A 16,637-nucleotide genomic window follows, 5' to 3' on the forward strand; every position below is an offset into this window, starting at 1 on the left:
CTCATACCACCCTCATGGAGTCTGTTTCTGACCGTTTGAGCAGACACATGCACATTTGTGGCCTGCTGGAGGTCATTTTGCAGGGCTCTGGCAGTGCTCCTCCTGCTCCTCCTTGCACAAAGGCGGAGGTAGCGGTCCTGCTGCTGGGTTGTTGCCCTCCTACGGCCTCCTCCACGTCTCCTGATGTACTGGCCTGTCTCCTGGTAACGCCTCCATGCTCTGGACACTACGCTGACAGACACAGCAAACCTTCTTGCCACAGCTCGCATTGATGTGCCATCCTGGATGAGCTGCACTACCTGAGCCACTTGTGTGGGTTGTAGACTCCGTGTCATGCTACCACCAGAGTGAAAGCACCGCCAGCATTCAAAAGTGACCAAAACATCAGCCAGGAAGCATAGGAACTGAGAAGTGGTCTGTGGTTCCCACCTGCAGAACCACTCCTTTATTGGGGGTGTCTTGCTTATTGCCTATAATTTCCACCTGTTGTCTATTCCATTTGCACAACAGCATTTGAAATGTATTGTCAATCAGTGTTGCTTCCTAAGTGGACAGTTTGATTTCACAGAAGTGTCATTGACTTGGAGTTACATTGTGTTGTTTAAGTGTTCCCTTTATTTTTTTGAGCAGTGTATTAAAAAGTCATTGGTGATTTTTTTCTACAGTGTTGCATGATGGGAATCTAGTGGTTCACTGATATAATCTAGTAAACAAAATAAACTACTTTTTCACCACTCTGTCTGCAAGTGCATTCCTAAACGGCATTTAACGCCGGTCGAAGTGGCGTGATATTAGCAGAACACAAAGTAGTTACCGTCAGCCGAAAATGTTGGCACTGGAAAGACTTGCCCTCCACCGATGTGTATAACTCATACTTACCTGGCAAGGGAGATACCGTGATCAAGAAGGCGGTTCACCCAGGGCGAGGCTCAGCCATTGCACTCCGGCTGTGCTGACCCCTGCGAATTTCCCAAATGTGGAAATCTCGATTGCATAATTTATGGTAGTGGGGGACTGCGTTCGCGCTCTCCCCTGATGTCTTGTTTAATGATACAACTGTGGCTTGCCGACAGGTGTGAGGATGATGTGTGAAGATCTTTGAAATCAATTGTCAAAGAGACTTTATGTTACGCTTAATCAAAAGGTGCAAACATCTGTTTGTAGCGAAACATGGTTGGCATTTTGTGGAAACATCATGTTGCGAAATGCAGCATGCTATTTATGACACGCTGGTACTTCAATCAAGAGATGGTTGGGAAGCCGCTCTGGACCCCTACCCGTCATGATGTGTCATACGCGCCCCATGCGCTAACAATATAAAATTGTCCTTACATGCGCTCCTCCTTAGCACAGAGCAATGTAATAGGTTTTCTACATTCAGAACTTTCGTGTATTGATTCTGGCTAGTAGGATAGCTGCATGGGAAAGTGTTGCTAATGATGTATTTGTCCGAATTCATTGGATTTGTCCGTTTTTTCCCCCACAAGGCTGTGTGGAAAATATGCCCTTGCTTTGAAATGTTAGCAAGGTTAGTTTGATTTTGTGCTAAAAAGTGATGGCTACAGTATATGTAATTACTTGCAGTTTTTGAGTGAGCCAAAGTTCAAGCTGCTTATCTAATTGGTGAAAACGCAATGTCTGTTTATCACACTCACTTTGACTTCATATGCTGTACCATGAGTTAGTCTAACGGCTTACGGCCATACCAGCCTGAATACGCCCGATCTCGTCTGATCTCGGAAGCTAAGCAGGGTCGGGCCTGGTTAGTACTTGGATGGGAGACCGCCTGGGAATACCAGGTGCTGTAAGCTTTTTCTCCACTAGGGTGTGCTCTTGCGTCATTTCATCAGCAACACTGCCTTGTAGTGACCTTTTGATGCTGAATTGACTACATTTCTTTCTTTTTACATTTTAGTCATTTTTAGCAGACGCTCTTATCCATACATTTCATACATTCCCCCCCCCCCCGTACTAAATGCAGCTTCTGTGGGTTAGCCTCCCCTGCCCTTTTAATACGATCAAAGTTCTTTGTGTTGTCAGGGAGCAACTGCCTTTATTTATAAGACAAATAAGAATATTGTTACTGAATGCAGCTTGTGTGTGCTTTGTGCTCCCTCGCCCTGTTCAAATGATCAAAGGAAATAATGCTGCTGAGTGGAACTGGACTGGTGTCTGATGGCCCTGTGCTTTCCATGGTGGAATTAGAACCGTTTTTTTAACGGAGTAAATCAAAAGCACAAAAGAATGTGAGATGTTATTGATAATAAATCAATTGGTTTCATGCATTTGTCTCTCTCCCTGTGTGTGTGTGTGTGTGTGTGTGGTGTGTTTGTGTGTGTGTGTGTGTGGGTGTGTGTGTGTCTGAACGTGATTGTATTTCGTCATATCGCATACATTTCTGATATCAGACAGGTTAAGATATACTGCTCAAAAAAATAAAGGGAACACTTAAACAACACATCCTAGATCTGAATGAAAGAAATAATCTTATTAAATACTTTTTTCTTTACATAGTTGAATGTGCTGACAACAAAATCACACAAAAATAATCAATGGAAATCTAATTTATCAACCCATGGAGGTCTGGATTTGGAGTCACACTCAAAATTAAAGTGGAAAACCACACTACAGGCTGATCCAACTTTGATGAAATGTCCTTAAAACAAGTCAAAATGAGGCTCAGTAGTGTGTGTGGCCTCCACGTGCCTGTATGACCTCCCTACAACGCCTGGGCATGCTCCTGATGAGGTGGCGGATGGTCTCCTGAGGGATCTCCTCCCAGACCTGGACTAAAGCATCCGCCAACTCCTGGACAGTCTGTGGTGCAACATGGTGTTGGTGGATGGAGCGAGACATGATGTCCCAGATGTGCTCAATTGGATTCAGGTCTGGGGAACGGGCGGGCCAGTCCATAGCATCAATGCCTTCCTCTTGCAGGAACTGCTGACACACTCCAGCCACATGAGGTCTAGCATTGTCTTGCATTAGGAGGAATCCAGGGCCAACCGCACCAGCATATGGTCTCACAAGGGGTCTGAGGATCTCATCTCGGTACCTAATGGCAGTCAGGCTACCTCTGGCGAGCACATGGAGGGCTGTGCGGCCCCCCAAAGAAATGCCACCCCACACCATGACTGACCCACCGCCAAACCGGTCATGCTGGAGGATGTTGCAGGCAGCAGAACGTTCTCCGCGGCGTCTCCAGATTCTGTCACGTCTGTCATGTGCTCTGTGTGAACCTGCTTTCATCTGTGAAGAGCACAGGGCGCCAGTGGCGAATTTGCCAATCTTGGTGTTCTCTGGCAAATGCCAAACGTCCTGCACGGCGTTGGGCTGTAAGCACAACCCCCACCTGTGGACGTCGGGCCCTCATACCACCCTCATGGAGTCTGTTTCTGACCGTTTGAGCAGACACATGCACATTTGTGGCCTGCTGGAGGTCATTTTGCAGGGCTCTGGCAGTGCTCCTCCTGCTCCTCCTTGCACAAAGGCGGAGGTAGCGGTCCTGCTGCTGGGTTGTTGCCCTCCTACGGCCTCCTCCACGTCTCCTGATGTACTGGCCTGTCTCCTGGTAACGCCTCCATGCTCTGGACACTACGCTGACAGACACAGCAAACCTTCTTGCCACAGCTCGCATTGATGTGCCATCCTGGATGAGCTGCACTACCTGAGCCACTTGTGTGGGTTGTAGACTCCGTGTCATGCTACCACCAGAGTGAAAGCACCGCCAGCATTCAAAAGTGACCAAAACATCAGCCAGGAAGCATAGGAACTGAGAAGTGGTCTGTGGTTCCCACCTGCAGAACCACTCCTTTATTGGGGGTGTCTTGCTTATTGCCTATAATTTCCACCTGTTGTCTATTCCATTTGCACAACAGCATTTGAAATGTATTGTCAATCAGTGTTGCTTCCTAAGTGGACAGTTTGATTTCACAGAAGTGTCATTGACTTGGAGTTACATTGTGTTGTTTAAGTGTTCCCTTTATTTTTTTGAGCAGTGTATTAAAAAGTCATTGGTGATTTTTTTCTACAGTGTTGCATGATGGGAATCTAGTGGTTCACTGATATAATCTAGTAAACAAAATAAACTACTTTTTCACCACTCTGTCTGCAAGTGCATTCCTAAACGGCATTTAACGCCGGTCGAAGTGGCGTGATATTAGCAGAACACAAAGTAGTTACCGTCAGCCGAAAATGTTGGCACTGGAAAGACTTGCCCTCCACCGATGTGTATAACTCATACTTACCTGGCAAGGGAGATACCGTGATCAAGAAGGCGGTTCACCCAGGGCGAGGCTCAGCCATTGCACTCCGGCTGTGCTGACCCCTGCGAATTTCCCAAATGTGGAAATCTCGATTGCATAATTTATGGTAGTGGGGGACTGCGTTCGCGCTCTCCCCTGATGTCTTGTTTAATGATACAACTGTGGCTTGCCGACAGGTGTGAGGATGATGTGTGAAGATCTTTGAAATCAATTGTCAAAGAGACTTTATGTTACGCTTAATCAAAAGGTGCAAACATCTGTTTGTAGCGAAACATGGTTGGCATTTTGTGGAAACATCATGTTGCGAAATGCAGCATGCTATTTATGACACGCTGGTACTTCAATCAAGAGATGGTTGGGAAGCCGCTCTGGACCCCTACCCGTCATGATGTGTCATACGCGCCCCATGCGCTAACAATATAAAATTGTCCTTACATGCGCTCCTCCTTAGCACAGAGCAATGTAATAGGTTTTCTACATTCAGAACTTTCGTGTATTGATTCTGGCTAGTAGGATAGCTGCATGGGAAAGTGTTGCTAATGATGTATTTGTCCGAATTCATTGGATTTGTCCGTTTTTTCCCCCACAAGGCTGTGTGGAAAATATGCCCTTGCTTTGAAATGTTAGCAAGGTTAGTTTGATTTTGTGCTAAAAAGTGATGGCTACAGTATATGTAATTACTTGCAGTTTTTGAGTGAGCCAAAGTTCAAGCTGCTTATCTAATTGGTGAAAACGCAATGTCTGTTTATCACACTCACTTTGACTTCATATGCTGTACCATGAGTTAGTCTAACGGCTTACGGCCATACCAGCCTGAATACGCCCGATCTCGTCTGATCTCGGAAGCTAAGCAGGGTCGGGCCTGGTTAGTACTTGGATGGGAGACCGCCTGGGAATACCAGGTGCTGTAAGCTTTTTCTCCACTAGGGTGTGCTCTTGCGTCATTTCATCAGCAACACTGCCTTGTAGTGACCTTTTGATGCTGAATTGACTACATTTCTTTCTTTTTACATTTTAGTCATTTTTAGCAGACGCTCTTATCCATACATTTCATACATTCCCCCCCCCCCCGTACTAAATGCAGCTTCTGTGGGTTAGCCTCCCCTGCCCTTTTAATACGATCAAAGTTCTTTGTGTTGTCAGGGAGCAACTGCCTTTATTTATAAGACAAATAAGAATATTGTTACTGAATGCAGCTTGTGTGTGCTTTGTGCTCCCTCGCCCTGTTCAAATGATCAAAGGAAATAATGCTGCTGAGTGGAACTGGACTGGTGTCTGATGGCCCTGTGCTTTCCATGGTGGAATTAGAACCGTTTTTTTAACGGAGTAAATCAAAAGCACAAAAGAATGTGAGATGTTATTGATAATAAATCAATTGGTTTCATGCATTTGTCTCTCTCCCTGTGTGTGTGTGTGTGTGTGTGTGTGTGTGTGTGTGTTTGTGTGTGTGTGTGTGTGGGTGTGTGTGTGTCTGAACGTGATTGTATTTCGTCATATCGCATACATTTCTGATATCAGACAGGTTAAGATATACTGCTCAAAAAAATAAAGGGAACACTTAAACAACACATCCTAGATCTGAATGAAAGAAATAATCTTATTAAATACTTTTTTCTTTACATAGTTGAATGTGCTGACAACAAAATCACACAAAAATAATCAATGGAAATCTAATTTATCAACCCATGGAGGTCTGGATTTGGAGTCACACTCAAAATTAAAGTGGAAAACCACACTACAGGCTGATCCAACTTTGATGAAATGTCCTTAAAACAAGTCAAAATGAGGCTCAGTAGTGTGTGTGGCCTCCACGTGCCTGTATGACCTCCCTACAACGCCTGGGCATGCTCCTGATGAGGTGGCGGATGGTCTCCTGAGGGATCTCCTCCCAGACCTGGACTAAAGCATCCGCCAACTCCTGGACAGTCTGTGGTGCAACATGGTGTTGGTGGATGGAGCGAGACATGATGTCCCAGATGTGCTCAATTGGATTCAGGTCTGGGGAACGGGCGGGCCAGTCCATAGCATCAATGCCTTCCTCTTGCAGGAACTGCTGACACACTCCAGCCACATGAGGTCTAGCATTGTCTTGCATTAGGAGGAATCCAGGGCCAACCGCACCAGCATATGGTCTCACAAGGGGTCTGAGGATCTCATCTCGGTACCTAATGGCAGTCAGGCTACCTCTGGCGAGCACATGGAGGGCTGTGCGGCCCCCCAAAGAAATGCCACCCCACACCATGACTGACCCACCGCCAAACCGGTCATGCTGGAGGATGTTGCAGGCAGCAGAACGTTCTCCGCGGCGTCTCCAGATTCTGTCACGTCTGTCATGTGCTCTGTGTGAACCTGCTTTCATCTGTGAAGAGCACAGGGCGCCAGTGGCGAATTTGCCAATCTTGGTGTTCTCTGGCAAATGCCAAACGTCCTGCACGGCGTTGGGCTGTAAGCACAACCCCCACCTGTGGACGTCGGGCCCTCATACCACCCTCATGGAGTCTGTTTCTGACCGTTTGAGCAGACACATGCACATTTGTGGCCTGCTGGAGGTCATTTTGCAGGGCTCTGGCAGTGCTCCTCCTGCTCCTCCTTGCACAAAGGCGGAGGTAGCGGTCCTGCTGCTGGGTTGTTGCCCTCCTACGGCCTCCTCCACGTCTCCTGATGTACTGGCCTGTCTCCTGGTAACGCCTCCATGCTCTGGACACTACGCTGACAGACACAGCAAACCTTCTTGCCACAGCTCGCATTGATGTGCCATCCTGGATGAGCTGCACTACCTGAGCCACTTGTGTGGGTTGTAGACTCCGTGTCATGCTACCACCAGAGTGAAAGCACCGCCAGCATTCAAAAGTGACCAAAACATCAGCCAGGAAGCATAGGAACTGAGAAGTGGTCTGTGGTTCCCACCTGCAGAACCACTCCTTTATTGGGGGTGTCTTGCTTATTGCCTATAATTTCCACCTGTTGTCTATTCCATTTGCACAACAGCATTTGAAATGTATTGTCAATCAGTGTTGCTTCCTAAGTGGACAGTTTGATTTCACAGAAGTGTCATTGACTTGGAGTTACATTGTGTTGTTTAAGTGTTCCCTTTATTTTTTTGAGCAGTGTATTAAAAAGTCATTGGTGATTTTTTTCTACAGTGTTGCATGATGGGAATCTAGTGGTTCACTGATATAATCTAGTAAACAAAATAAACTACTTTTTCACCACTCTGTCTGCAAGTGCATTCCTAAACGGCATTTAACGCCGGTCGAAGTGGCGTGATATTAGCAGAACACAAAGTAGTTACCGTCAGCCGAAAATGTTGGCACTGGAAAGACTTGCCCTCCACCGATGTGTATAACTCATACTTACCTGGCAAGGGAGATACCGTGATCAAGAAGGCGGTTCACCCAGGGCGAGGCTCAGCCATTGCACTCCGGCTGTGCTGACCCCTGCGAATTTCCCAAATGTGGAAATCTCGATTGCATAATTTATGGTAGTGGGGGACTGCGTTCGCGCTCTCCCCTGATGTCTTGTTTAATGATACAACTGTGGCTTGCCGACAGGTGTGAGGATGATGTGTGAAGATCTTTGAAATCAATTGTCAAAGAGACTTTATGTTACGCTTAATCAAAAGGTGCAAACATCTGTTTGTAGCGAAACATGGTTGGCATTTTGTGGAAACATCATGTTGCGAAATGCAGCATGCTATTTATGACACGCTGGTACTTCAATCAAGAGATGGTTGGGAAGCCGCTCTGGACCCCTACCCGTCATGATGTGTCATACGCGCCCCATGCGCTAACAATATAAAATTGTCCTTACATGCGCTCCTCCTTAGCACAGAGCAATGTAATAGGTTTTCTACATTCAGAACTTTCGTGTATTGATTCTGGCTAGTAGGATAGCTGCATGGGAAAGTGTTGCTAATGATGTATTTGTCCGAATTCATTGGATTTGTCCGTTTTTTCCCCCACAAGGCTGTGTGGAAAATATGCCCTTGCTTTGAAATGTTAGCAAGGTTAGTTTGATTTTGTGCTAAAAAGTGATGGCTACAGTATATGTAATTACTTGCAGTTTTTGAGTGAGCCAAAGTTCAAGCTGCTTATCTAATTGGTGAAAACGCAATGTCTGTTTATCACACTCACTTTGACTTCATATGCTGTACCATGAGTTAGTCTAACGGCTTACGGCCATACCAGCCTGAATACGCCCGATCTCGTCTGATCTCGGAAGCTAAGCAGGGTCGGGCCTGGTTAGTACTTGGATGGGAGACCGCCTGGGAATACCAGGTGCTGTAAGCTTTTTCTCCACTAGGGTGTGCTCTTGCGTCATTTCATCAGCAACACTGCCTTGTAGTGACCTTTTGATGCTGAATTGACTACATTTCTTTCTTTTTACATTTTAGTCATTTTTAGCAGACGCTCTTATCCATACATTTCATACATTCCCCCCCCCCCCCCGTACTAAATGCAGCTTCTGTGGGTTAGCCTCCCCTGCCCTTTTAATACGATCAAAGTTCTTTGTGTTGTCAGGGAGCAACTGCCTTTATTTATAAGACAAATAAGAATATTGTTACTGAATGCAGCTTGTGTGTGCTTTGTGCTCCCTCGCCCTGTTCAAATGATCAAAGGAAATAATGCTGCTGAGTGGAACTGGACTGGTGTCTGATGGCCCTGTGCTTTCCATGGTGGAATTAGAACCGTTTTTTTAACGGAGTAAATCAAAAGCACAAAAGAATGTGAGATGTTATTGATAATAAATCAATTGGTTTCATGCATTTGTCTCTCTCCCTGTGTGTGTGTGTGTGTGTGTGTGTGTGTGTGTGTTTGTGTGTGTGTGTGTGTGGGTGTGTGTGTGTCTGAACGTGATTGTATTTCGTCATATCGCATACATTTCTGATATCAGACAGGTTAAGATATACTGCTCAAAAAAATAAAGGGAACACTTAAACAACACATCCTAGATCTGAATGAAAGAAATAATCTTATTAAATACTTTTTTCTTTACATAGTTGAATGTGCTGACAACAAAATCACACAAAAATAATCAATGGAAATCTAATTTATCAACCCATGGAGGTCTGGATTTGGAGTCACACTCAAAATTAAAGTGGAAAACCACACTACAGGCTGATCCAACTTTGATGAAATGTCCTTAAAACAAGTCAAAATGAGGCTCAGTAGTGTGTGTGGCCTCCACGTGCCTGTATGACCTCCCTACAACGCCTGGGCATGCTCCTGATGAGGTGGCGGATGGTCTCCTGAGGGATCTCCTCCCAGACCTGGACTAAAGCATCCGCCAACTCCTGGACAGTCTGTGGTGCAACATGGTGTTGGTGGATGGAGCGAGACATGATGTCCCAGATGTGCTCAATTGGATTCAGGTCTGGGGAACGGGCGGGCCAGTCCATAGCATCAATGCCTTCCTCTTGCAGGAACTGCTGACACACTCCAGCCACATGAGGTCTAGCATTGTCTTGCATTAGGAGGAATCCAGGGCCAACCGCACCAGCATATGGTCTCACAAGGGGTCTGAGGATCTCATCTCGGTACCTAATGGCAGTCAGGCTACCTCTGGCGAGCACATGGAGGGCTGTGCGGCCCCCCAAAGAAATGCCACCCCACACCATGACTGACCCACCGCCAAACCGGTCATGCTGGAGGATGTTGCAGGCAGCAGAACGTTCTCCGCGGCGTCTCCAGATTCTGTCACGTCTGTCATGTGCTCTGTGTGAACCTGCTTTCATCTGTGAAGAGCACAGGGCGCCAGTGGCGAATTTGCCAATCTTGGTGTTCTCTGGCAAATGCCAAACGTCCTGCACGGCGTTGGGCTGTAAGCACAACCCCCACCTGTGGACGTCGGGCCCTCATACCACCCTCATGGAGTCTGTTTCTGACCGTTTGAGCAGACACATGCACATTTGTGGCCTGCTGGAGGTCATTTTGCAGGGCTCTGGCAGTGCTCCTCCTGCTCCTCCTTGCACAAAGGCGGAGGTAGCGGTCCTGCTGCTGGGTTGTTGCCCTCCTACGGCCTCCTCCACGTCTCCTGATGTACTGGCCTGTCTCCTGGTAACGCCTCCATGCTCTGGACACTACGCTGACAGACACAGCAAACCTTCTTGCCACAGCTCGCATTGATGTGCCATCCTGGATGAGCTGCACTACCTGAGCCACTTGTGTGGGTTGTAGACTCCGTGTCATGCTACCACCAGAGTGAAAGCACCGCCAGCATTCAAAAGTGACCAAAACATCAGCCAGGAAGCATAGGAACTGAGAAGTGGTCTGTGGTTCCCACCTGCAGAACCACTCCTTTATTGGGGGTGTCTTGCTTATTGCCTATAATTTCCACCTGTTGTCTATTCCATTTGCACAACAGCATTTGAAATGTATTGTCAATCAGTGTTGCTTCCTAAGTGGACAGTTTGATTTCACAGAAGTGTCATTGACTTGGAGTTACATTGTGTTGTTTAAGTGTTCCCTTTATTTTTTTGAGCAGTGTATTAAAAAGTCATTGGTGATTTTTTTCTACAGTGTTGCATGATGGGAATCTAGTGGTTCACTGATATAATCTAGTAAACAAAATAAACTACTTTTTCACCACTCTGTCTGCAAGTGCATTCCTAAACGGCATTTAACGCCGGTCGAAGTGGCGTGATATTAGCAGAACACAAAGTAGTTACCGTCAGCCGAAAATGTTGGCACTGGAAAGACTTGCCCTCCACCGATGTGTATAACTCATACTTACCTGGCAAGGGAGATACCGTGATCAAGAAGGCGGTTCACCCAGGGCGAGGCTCAGCCATTGCACTCCGGCTGTGCTGACCCCTGCGAATTTCCCAAATGTGGAAATCTCGATTGCATAATTTATGGTAGTGGGGGACTGCGTTCGCGCTCGCCCCTGATGTCTTGTTTAATGATACAACTGTGGCTTGCCGACAGGTGTGAAGATCTTTGAAATCAATTGTCAAAGAGACTTTATGTTACGCTTAATCAAAAGGTGCAAACATCTGTTTGTAGCGAAACATGCTTGGCATTTTGTGGAAACATCATGTTGCGAAATGCAGCATGGTATTTATGACACGCTGGTACTTCAATCAAGACATGGTTGGGAAGCCGCTCTGGACCCCTACCCGTCATCATGTGTCATACGCGCCCCATGCGCTAACAATATGAAATTGTCCTTACATGCGCTCCTCCTTAGCACAGAGCAATGTAATAGGTTTTCTACATTCAGAACTTTCGTGTATTGATTCTGGCTAGTAGGATAGCTGCATGGGAAAGTGTTGCTAATGATGTATTTGTCCGAATTCATTGGATTTGTCCGTTTTTTTCCCCACAAGGCTGTGTGGAAAATATGCCCTTGCTTTGAAATGTTAGCAAGGTTAGTTTGATTTTGTGCTAAAAAGTGATGGCTACAGTATATGTAATTACTTGCAGTTTTTGAGTGAGCCAAAGTTCAAGCTGCTTATCTAATTGGTGAAAACGCAATGTCTGTTTATCACACTCACTTTGACTTCATATGCTGTACCATGAGTTAGTCTAACGGCTTACGGCCATACCAGCCTGAATACGCCCTCCGGTGAGTAAGACAGGTGCAGGTAATTACGCTGTAAGTGAGTGTTTGCTCGAGAGCTATTTGTTTGATATTCTTAGTTTTTTGACGGATAATATCTGATTTTGAATTCAAATAAGTTTAAGTTTAGTGAGTTTTTTCCCCCCTTGCAGTTCTGCTGCTTGGGGGTGAGTTTTTGAGACTTTTTCTGATTTCTTAATGACGGACAACATGGCAACGAATAATGGAACGGATAAAGACAAAGGCAATGCGCAAAGGACAAAATTTGGACCTGAAGGTGGCTTAAAATACGGCAAGGAACGAACGGTGGTGGTGGAATTGATAGGAGAAGACAAGATAACGACGATGGAATTACTAAGATCAATTAAAGATGTGTGCGGAGAGTTGGTGGGGTGCAGAATTAAAGGAGAAAGGAAATATGAAGTCACGATGCGGGATGCAAAAGGAAAAGAGCGTTTAATGGATGGGTTCAAGATCAAGAATACGAAGGTAATGGCAAGAGACGTGATGGCAAACGAACTCATAGTCTCGTTCATGAATTTGCCAGTCTATATAGAGGACGGAGCTATAGTAGACAAATTGCGGAGCTGGGGTGTAGCGGCCGTCTCGGAAATCAGAAGGAGAGTGTGGCCGGGGACGGAAATCGTAGATGGGACGAGATACTGTAAGGTCAAGTTCACAGACACCGTGCAGTCTTTGCCGTATTCCACTAAGTTTGAGACATTGGAGGGTGGCGAATATTTCAGGGTGATACATGACAAGCAGGTTAGGGTATGCCGCTTGTGTATCCAACCTGGACATATTTTAAAGGACTGCCCTGACTTTAGATGTTTTAAGTGAGTTAACCAGGGACACTATGCGAGGGAATGTGCTGGAGCGAGAGAGAGGGCCGTTTGCGCAGGATGTCGGAAGAGAACTGACGAGTGCAACTGTGGAGAGGTTGCAAATGAGGAGGAGAGCCAGGACCTCTTTATGGAAGCTGATGAAGCATCGCGAGGAGAAGAAGAGGATGGGAAAGAGAACGTGGAGGAAAGTGGAGAGATGCAGAAGATGGAGCAGAAGACGGACGAAACAGGGAGCAGCATGGGTTCAGAGATGAGAAGAGGGAGTTTCCAGGAGGAGGGGGAGATCGAGCTGGGTGGAGGCACTGGGGACGCACAGATTTTGGGGGAAGGCTCAGCCCTTGCGAGTACATCGGGGGGTGAAGATATGGAGGGGAGTTTGATTTTGACGACAGTACCAGAGACGGAGAGAGATACGGGGAGCACTTCGGGTGTGGGAGGAAATAAATTGAGTTGGTTGGACGATATGGACTTGGAGGAAATATCTGATACGGAAGATGGGGAAAAGATAGAAAGACTAAGGGAAAGATACAGGAAGAGGAAGATGACGGGGGGAGAGAAGAAGGATGGAGGAGGAAAGAAACAGGACAAAAGGTAGAGGACAATGAAGGTATACTTTTTCATTTTATTACTTTTTGAAATGGTAAATTTTGTGTCCTTAAATGTAAATGGGTTAAGGACAATGGATAAATTTCAAAATATAGTGCAAATGGAAAATGTGGATATCTTATGTCTACAAGAGACGCATTGGGACAATGATTGTGTATTGAAAATAAAACAAATATGGAGGGATTTTATTTTTGTTAATAATGGTAGAGGGAATTCTAGTGGGGTTGCTATTTTATTGAGGAAGGATGTGGTGGACAAAGTGGTACATGTACATGATGATAATAATGGGAGGATTTTAGTTTTAGATTTTGAGTATATGGATATGAAGTTTAGAATTATAAATGTTTATGCGCCAAATAACGAAATAGAGCGCAAGGTTTTATTTATTGAAGTGGGACGATGGAGTGTGGGAAATTGTATTGTGGTGGGGGATTTTAATGTGAAATTGGACAGATTAGATATGACAAGGGGAGCAGCTTTTAGAAATGATGCATCTAGAGGGGTTTTAAAGAAAATGATGTTTGAGAAAAAACTTATTGACATATGGAGAGATGACAATCCCGATAAACGAGAATTTTCGAGAAGGCAGGTGGTTTTAGGGGAATTAAAACAAACTAGAATAGATTTGATTTTAGTTAAAGAAAGTTTAAGGGATTTTATCAAAGATGTTAAGTATGTTTTTACAACTTTCAGTGATCATGCATGTTTAAGTTTCTCGGTGGGTTTAGACAAGGAAAGAATAGGAGGTGGTACGTGGTGTATGAATGCGAGTTATTTAGGGGATGAGGATTATTGTAAACAACTGAAATCTTTGATAACATGTGAAATGGAAGATAAGCAGAAAGGGGATGATAAGTGTTTATGGTGGGACAAGGTTAAGGAAAAAATAAAAGTGTTTAGTACAAGATATGCAAGGAAAAAGAGAGGCAGGATGAAAAGAAAAGAAAATGAGTTGAGAGCAAAATTGGATGAAGAAATGGGCAAATGTGACAGTGAACCTAATTATAATATAGAAAAGTTTTTAGAGTTGAAAGCAAAATTGAGTAAATATGACATGGATAGGTGTAAGGGGGCTATTATAAGAAGCAAAGCAAAGTATTTTTTGGAGGGGGAGAAATGCACCTCCTTTTTTCTTGGATTAGAGAAGAGTACTCAAAGAAGAACATATCTTAGACAGATTGAAAATGTGAAGGGGGAAGTAGTAGATGATTATGTAGAGATTTTAGAGACAGTGCAGAATTTTTATAAGGACTTATTTAAAAAAGGGGAGGTGGATGAGGGGTGTGTACAGGAGATTTTAGGTAGTGTGGAGGTGAAAATTAATGGAGAGGATAAATTGATGTGTGATGGGAAGATTACAGTAAATGAAGTTACGGATGCGATAAAAGGTTTACAGTTGAATAAGAGCCCTGGAGTAGATGGTATCATTGCAGAGTTTTATAAAATTTATGAAAGGCTTTTAGCACCTATTTTATTGGAGGTTTATCACTATATGGAGGAGAAGGATTGTGTATCAGAATCAATGGTGACAGGAATGATAACTATTTTATATAAAAACAAAGGGAGTAAGGTAAAATTGGAGAATTATAGGCCTATTAGTTTATTAAATGTGGATTACAAGATTTTAGCCAAAATCTTAGCGAATAGGATGAAGAGAGTTTTACATGATATTATTGCACCAACACAGAATTATAGTGTTCCTGGGAGAGATATAGCTGACACAATGAATACAATTAGAGACGTGATACACAAAATGAATGGGGATAAGATAGGGGGTATTGTTTTAAGCATAGATTTAAATAAGGCTTTTGATAGGGTAGAACATGATTTTATGTTTAGGGCCTTGGAAAGATTTGGTTTTGGTAATAAAATAATAAGGTGGATTAAATTATTATATAGAAATGCAAAAAGTAGGGTGAAATGCAATGGGGTTTTAACTGATTCTTTTACCCTGGAGAGATCTGTGAGACAGGGATGTCCTTTATCTGCTTTACTTTATGTTTTATCAGCTGAACCTTTAGCGGCTTTTCTTAAGAAGGATAATTTTATTAATTGTGTACAGACTCCACAGAAGGGTTCAAGTTTGATTCACCAATATGCAGATGACACAACTATAACAGTTAGAGATGAGGATAGTGTAAAAAGGGTAATAGAAGGTTTTAAAGTATATGGAAGAGCATCAGGAGCAAAAGTTAATATGGAAAAGTCTGTTGTAATGTATATTGGAAAGTAAATGAGGGGAATTTTCCTTTTAAAGAGGTCAAAGATTATTTTAAGGTGTTAGGAGTTTTTATAGGAGTAAAAGAAAAGGAAGCTAGAGATTTGACATGGAGTGGGGTGATAAATAAAGTCAGGAAGGTTGTAAATATGTGGAAGGGGAGGTTGTTAAAATTAAAGGGGAAGGTTATTGTTATAAATTCTTTACTGATGTCAATTTTTGTTCATGTCATGAATGTACTAGATGTGCCAGAATGGGTTTTAACTGAAATGAATAAGATTTTAGTTGATTTTTTATGGGATGGGAAGGGGGTGAAAATCGCTTTTAAAACATTGATTGCAGGTTATGAGGAGGGGGGCTTGAAGTTAGTGGATCTAAAGGTGAGGAAAATAGCGATAAGAGTGAAAATGGTTCGGAAGTATTTATATGGAGAATTAGATTACGGGTGGAAAACGTTTTTTACAGAGTATTTGCAGGAGGTTGGGAGGATCGGGGATAATGGTTTATTAATGTGTGTAAAACAAGAAATGTTGGGAAAAATACCTTTGTTTTATAAGGAAGTTTTTGAGGCTTGGGGACACTTTTTACCACACATTTCCTATGAATGTAACATTTTGGAAAATATTTTAAACCAGCCAATCTTTTTGAATCCAAAGATCAAGTATAATAATGCAATGTTGTATTGTAAATATTTTATGAGAGCTGGGATGAGACAGATTGGTGATATTCTATATGAGGTCATTCCGGGGTTTCTACCGGTACACGCTATTTATGACAATGTAATTGAGGTAGATGATGACATAAGCAAAACTACAGTAGAAAATATGTATAAGAGAATTCTGGGGTGTATTCCGGAGGAGTGGGTGGTTTTAATAAATACAGAGGTGGTTAAGAGAGCTAGGGGTTTACCGGTTTTATTTTATGAAAAAAATGGAGTGAAACATGATTTGTCAGGCTTGAAAGTTAAAACAGTCTATAGTAAATGTATTTTAAAAGAGATAAAAGTTCCTGCTTCAGAGAAAGTGTGGTCGGAGGTCTTTGTAGATTTGGATGTGAAATCAATATGGAAGAATGTTAATGTAAAATGGAATTCCATAGAATGTGAAGATAATGATTTTAAAATAAAACATAATAGGATTTTTA

The 16,637-nt window shown here is 43.8% G+C and overlaps 7 non-coding genes across 7 annotated transcripts; all 7 read left to right on the forward strand.

The window, feature by feature from the left end:
- Nucleotides 1-871: 871 nt before the first annotated feature.
- On the forward strand, nt 872-1,035 carry LOC123730681 (U1 spliceosomal RNA). Its single transcript, XR_006762116.2, has one exon. It is a non-coding gene; the product is annotated as a U1 spliceosomal RNA (small nuclear RNA).
- Nucleotides 1,036-1,692: 657 nt separating this feature from the next.
- On the forward strand, nt 1,693-1,811 carry LOC123730600 (5S ribosomal RNA). Its single transcript, XR_006762037.1, has one exon. It is a non-coding gene; the product is annotated as a 5S ribosomal RNA (ribosomal RNA).
- A 2,428-nt stretch (nt 1,812-4,239) lies between these two features.
- On the forward strand, nt 4,240-4,403 carry LOC123730682 (U1 spliceosomal RNA). The gene has a single exon (XR_006762117.2). It is a non-coding gene; the product is annotated as a U1 spliceosomal RNA (small nuclear RNA).
- A 657-nt stretch (nt 4,404-5,060) lies between these two features.
- On the forward strand, nt 5,061-5,179 carry LOC123730611 (5S ribosomal RNA). The gene has a single exon (XR_006762046.1). It is a non-coding gene; the product is annotated as a 5S ribosomal RNA (ribosomal RNA).
- Nucleotides 5,180-7,614: 2,435 nt separating this feature from the next.
- On the forward strand, nt 7,615-7,778 carry LOC123730683 (U1 spliceosomal RNA). The gene has a single exon (XR_006762118.2). It is a non-coding gene; the product is annotated as a U1 spliceosomal RNA (small nuclear RNA).
- Nucleotides 7,779-8,435: 657 nt separating this feature from the next.
- LOC123730622 (5S ribosomal RNA) lies at nt 8,436-8,554 on the forward strand. Its single transcript, XR_006762057.1, has one exon. It is a non-coding gene; the product is annotated as a 5S ribosomal RNA (ribosomal RNA).
- A 2,435-nt stretch (nt 8,555-10,989) lies between these two features.
- LOC145864138 (U1 spliceosomal RNA) lies at nt 10,990-11,153 on the forward strand. The gene has a single exon (XR_014382717.1). It is a non-coding gene; the product is annotated as a U1 spliceosomal RNA (small nuclear RNA).
- The last annotated feature ends 5,484 nt before the right edge of the window (nt 11,154-16,637 follow it).

This window comes from Salmo salar, chromosome 25 (assembly GCF_965601325.2).
Source record: "Salmo salar chromosome 25, fSalSal1, whole genome shotgun sequence".
Classification (NCBI taxonomy): domain Eukaryota; kingdom Metazoa; phylum Chordata; class Actinopteri; order Salmoniformes; family Salmonidae; genus Salmo; species Salmo salar.